General features: G+C 46.3%; 1 long non-coding RNA gene across 1 annotated transcript; it reads right to left on the reverse strand.

Annotated features, from left to right (window-relative positions):
* Window positions 1–1,238: 1,238 nt before the first annotated feature.
* LOC118175457 lies at window positions 1,239–5,094 on the reverse strand. The gene is made up of 2 exons (XR_004754981.1): window positions 4,834–5,094; window positions 1,239–1,806 (listed from the first exon to the last, which is right to left on the reverse strand). It is a non-coding gene; the product is annotated as an uncharacterized LOC118175457 (long non-coding RNA).
* Window positions 5,095–5,604: the final 510 nt, after the last annotated feature.

A 5,604-nucleotide genomic window follows, 5' to 3' on the forward strand; every position in this document is an offset into this window, starting at 1 on the left:
TTCAGCCCCAGTCCCTTAGGTCTTTCTTCTCCAGAGGAGTGACCCATGTGGGCTTCACTGTCCCTCCCTCATCGAAATTAGCCAGGAGGATTGTAGCATGGATTCTCTGGACACCAGGCTGCAGCAACCAGCTTGTCCCTGAGAAATATGTCTTTTCATGGGGCTATGTGAGATTGGGATTTAGATAAATGGCATGTCAGGCTCTATCCCTTTATCGGCCATCATCGCTAACAGGCAAACGGGCTGGAAATCACAGCTCACCCAGGCTGCTGCATCTGGCTGTTGGGGTGTCAGAGGGAAAGGAATGCAATAATAATGGGAGGAAAGGAGGAGGGAGCTGGTTCTGCAAGCCCATCTCTCTGCGTGTGATGTATGGCAGGTCTGATCTGGGGGGAATATCACGGGGAAAAGGCTCTTCTGCTCGCTTTGGGATAAAGCTCGATCAGACGCCAGGGGAGTTAATGAAAGTAAACCACTGCCAAAAAGGGCTGAACCACTTGGGGCTTCGACTTTTTAGGCTGCCTGTGAGGCTATTGGCATTTTCTGTCTAAGCAAACTGAAGGCTCTTGGTATTCATTGGAACTTCTATCAGGTCTGAAATGGATCTGAAGCTGAAACCAGGGTGAATGGAACTCAGAGGCGCCCCTTCTTACTGCTCTGCTCCTCCACAGCAAGGTTTTTTGGTGGGATCAGCAAGGGGAAGAGGTTGTACAACCTCAACATGGTTGCGCCATTCAATCAGGCCATCAGGAAAAAGTATGTGCTTGATGCATAGGGTTAATATCAGTGAAAAGAGAGAAACCACACAGCATTCCTCTAGAGAATGTTTCCCTCCCAACTCACATTAAAAAAAATCAGACAAGAGGGCCCTGCGATCCCAAGGGCACAACCAGGACACAGCCATGGGACGCCAGGAATCCTCTTCTTGGCTCATCACAGACTAGCACTGAGACTTTGGCCACCTCCACCTCTCCTCTTCTCTGCTTTTTTCACTGCCTTTTGCATCATCACCTTGTAAGTTCACGGGAGGGTTTTTCTGTGGGTACGTGGGGGTGCCCGCATGTGCGCAACAGACTGAGGCCTCTCACTACAATGGCAATATAAATTATATTGTGTCAAATTCTTGGAGCGGTGCTATTGGAAGAGTTTCCTCCCTTAGAGGCTTTGCAAAATAGCTACCTGTGAAATTAAATTAAACATTGCCTCTCTTGGGGTTTAAACAACACACTCCCTCTAGCTTGGGATGAGGGTTTCTTTTTATTATATTACTTTATAGATTAAGACAGCACAGGAAATTAATTACTTTTTTTTTTTTCAGTATAGCTCTTTTTTTTTTTTTTTTTTTAATTTCTTTCCAGATTCTAGTTTTTCAATTTACAAAAAGAGAACTTAACGGGGACCGCAGGAAATTCCACTTATGTGAGGAATGCAACCCTAAGATCTGGTTCCTGGTACCTGGCCTGTTCTGCTCCTCGGATCTGCTCTGCCTCCCCCAGCTGATAAGAGCACTGCTGGGTCTGCCTGCCACGTTCATTCAATTACTCTTGACGCTGTCTTTTGTCTCCGGTGGGTCCTGCACAGATACAAATCAAAGCTGTCACGTCCTGCAGAGCCCTGGCTTGGCCTGGAGGGCAGAGATCTCCACTCGGCCCTGTCACAACCATTTGTTACGTGGCAGGAGAGGTGCAGGGCAGGAATTCAGATGCTGCTTTTGGCTCGTCCTCCAGCCTGGGACGGAAAGCTTGGAGGAAGGGGTTTTGCAGCACTGCACTGGCCACAGCTCATCCGGTGGTCCTGAGAGTGCAGCTGGGAGGGAAAGAGCAAAGCATGATTAATATCTAATTGTGGCAGGGGCAGAAGGACAGAAAAATCCTTGTGAATATCTTTGTTGTCTTTCAGATCAGCAAGCCTCGAGTACAGACCCCAAAGGAGTGCACACACTTGTTTCAGTGAATATATATATATTTATACGTGTGAAGGAGTAGTGGAAAAAGGTAGGAGTGAAAGCAGATCTTTTCAGAGCTTTAATCCAAACCTGGTGCCAGTGCTGGGGACGTATGTCCTGCCCCCACCTTCCCAAACCTCTTCCCTGAGACCCCCACTTCTCCAACCCTTTACAGGATTTTGATGCAAGCAAAACCAAGAGCACTAAATCCGCTCCAGGAAAATCCTTCCCCTGCCCTCTGTCTCTCTTTGCCAGAACTTTTTTCCCCCTTTCTTCCTCTTTATGTTACCACCCCAGGCTCCAAACCTTTCTGGGAGCAGCTTTCCCAGCGAGCTCAGTGCCTACCTCCACTGCCCCTCAATACCTCTCTCCATGAGCAAAGCAGTGGGGGGGATGCGTGAGCCAGCAGAAGGCAGCCCTGCTGGAAACTTGGCCAAACTCAGCCCCGGCCATCGACGGGCAGGCAGGCACCACCATGTCCCGCAGGTCACTAAGCCATTGCCAGTGTTTTCTGTACAGAGCTGGCTCAGGGAGGATCTTCCTGAAGTGCAGAGGGCAGCAGTTCTATCTGTTGCAGCTGGCTATCTTTAGACGATTTTAATAAATCAGGGAGATTAAAAACATTCCTCCCTCTAGCCTCCTCAGAGGTGTTTAACCCCGTCAGGCTGGGTGAGGAGGAGGAGAGCTTTTGAAAACCGATTGCATTAAGAGGGAGAACTTGGCTGAAAACTCCTCCAGATATTTCCTCTTGAGCAAGTCCTGTATTAAAGTGATGGTCTCAGTTTCCAAACCACCCTGCAGAGGGGTAACCAGCCTTAAGGTATCAGCCTTAAAGAAAACAAAGATTGCAGAAGGTGCCTGGCCTGCCCTGTCTTCAATAGTTATTATTCTCATTGCACACACTATCAGAGATCTTCCATTTATTTATTAAGTAGTGTGAATCATTCCAACACCTTCTTCCCTAGAGGACACAGCACTCACATTTGTTGCTTCTCCAAAACTCCCAAAATCAAGCAATCTCTCTTCTCAGGGGTCCCAGAGGTAACGCTTACTCCCCTATCCAACAGAGCCCCTGCTAGATGGACATCCAGCTCCTGTCCTTCTGCACTCCTGACACGTCAGGTACAGCAGGCCCCATAGAGCTCTACGCAGCAAGCCTGGGTCCTTCAGCGTGGTCTGAAAGCAAAAATCCACATAAATCACTGCTGGAGGGATGCCTGTAAGCCTCAGGAGTCCAAACCTTTTCACCTAGTAGACCAGGACAGAGGCTTTGAGTGAAACACGTCTGTGTTCCCCAGGGAAAGCTGTAGCTTGAGTGATTTGCTGCCAGCAGGGTATTTGCAATAATAACCCACACCAAGGTCCTCCACAAACCATGACCTTAAGCTTGCTCACCCACCCATAGGCACTACCTAATCACTCCTAGAGATTGCTCCCTAAGGAAACATGCTTCCCTTCCCAGCAAAGCCTTGCCCATTGACAGAGATGGAGCATGGCCTTTACGGTGGATTGGGAGGTGCAGAGCTGGCTGCGTAGAGCTCTCACCTTCCTGCCTGAGTCTTTATGGAGAAGAACTTGTCATAGTAGCATTTTCTTTTCTTGTACAGAAGTCCGGACCTTCACAATCCATTTTCAGCTTTAAAGCACAGCTCCCACAGACCACTTTTCTGCAGTGGTCAAGTGTTTCTTCATGCAATGACAATAATGGCATCCAAGTTTCTACAACTAACCTGTTTTTTTCACAATAGGAACAATTTTCAGAAGCAGTCACTCAGCTACAATGTGCCAACAAATCTGCTTCCAAAAGCCACATGAATGTGGGAAATAAAAGGTGAAGGAATATGAATGGGGTCCATGGCTGCATCACACAACCAGGTCTCAACCTCCTGGACTAGCTATTGCTGATGGGGGGGGGGGCAAAATTCCACGTACTCCAGGGTAAATCCACAGCTGTAAATGCCCTAAAGGACACAAAAGCCCCAGACAAACAAGGGCATTGGATATGCAACTATGTCAAAAAAGAAAAGCGGGACCTGAGCCATGACAGTGTTAGGTAAAGGCAGGGTTCCCTCCTCTTGTCCCACAGATCCTTCATCTCTGCTCTCAAACCAGTTGGTAGACAATGGGGAAAAGATGGTCTTGAAACCATTAAACATGGAAAATTCACCTGTGTTTTCTGTCCACAACAGTCAGATTTTAAAGTAATTCAAACTTCAACTTCACTGGATTTTGCAGCCAGTCTTACATTTTTATTCCCCCCCCCCCTCCCCCCAAGAAATTCTCATTTCTTCACAAATAAAAACAAACCTTGTACAAGAGCCCTGGGGTTGAAGGCAAACAGCAAACATTAACAAATTGCATCAGAATTTTCTGGAAACATCATCCATGGGATTTCCACCTCACTTTCCCCATCCTCAGATTTCATGAGGCACTACTTAAAACTTCTGATGCTGTCTGGGGGCATGAACCACCTTCTACACCCACTTACCCCAACAGGTGACAGAAGGTGAACTTGTCCCTGTGCTCAGGGTACATTCTGAGTTTAAAATATGGACCAGATATTGCCTCTGCACCTGCCCCGTACTTGTATTTTTCAGCTGGCTGTTAAGGGGTATACAGCCTTGAAGGGGTAGTTTTCCTTGTTGCTGCTATCACCATTCTCTATCAAATGGGGTCCTACGGGGACCTGCGAGGTCTGAAGTGCTGCAATATTGCAAACACTACTGCAGAAGACAATCAGAAGAGCTTACATGATTTTAAATTAAAGGAAGAAAGTAATGATGTAGCTTTATGTCTGATTTTACTACCCATCACCCTAGGTTCATACTCAGACATCAATGACATGTCTATGGGGATGGACAGATCCCACTCCTGTTTCAGGTGCTTACCTCCAAGGATGAAAAGCGCCCAAGCCAATGCCACAACCACATCTGTGAAAGTGGATAAACTGATAAACAATACATTCTTTGAGTGTAATAAACTGCTTCAATATCCAACAAGGTTGCACCACGTAAATCCTCACTCTTAAACAGGATATAAGCATCATTTGTTTTCCCTGTAGACCTCTAATTCAGATGACTCCTCAACCTGGAACCCAGGGTAACTTCTGTTGTTTTTTTGTAGTGGAAGCTCACATCCTAATTAATTGAAAGAATGAGAAAAAACAGCTGCCTTCTTGAAAAGAGACCCTCCTTACAAGTCTTGTGTTAACAGGAGGAGCAGGAAGATACCAACAGCTGCATGAAATCACTATAATTAAAAAAGAAAGAAAAAAAAAAAAAAAAAGAAAGAAAGAAAACTTCCCTGTAAGCAGATAGCTGTGGGCGTCCTGCAGCAGGGAAAGGTTAATTCCAGCCTCATCTCCCAGCTGGCTTCATGAGGACAGAGGTTAAAGCTGAAGCTGTAGGATACACGTCAGCACAGCTCAGATCTCTAACAGTCACCCAGACATCCTCCTGGAGTCTGCCCCTATTAAACCTCTTCCTTTTATATGATAAAAATGATCCATCTTCCAGCATCCTATAATGGAGTTAAAAAATAAGTGTTATTAAATATGAATGCTTAAGAGGTTACATCTCCACTTGAAAATGCTGGTCTTATACTTTAGGAAACTAGTGCTAAGAAGAGAGATCCCCTGGGAGCTACTAGATAGACAGACT

Source organism: Oxyura jamaicensis, chromosome 1 (genome assembly GCF_011077185.1).
Source record: "Oxyura jamaicensis isolate SHBP4307 breed ruddy duck chromosome 1, BPBGC_Ojam_1.0, whole genome shotgun sequence".
Taxonomy (NCBI): domain Eukaryota; kingdom Metazoa; phylum Chordata; class Aves; order Anseriformes; family Anatidae; genus Oxyura; species Oxyura jamaicensis.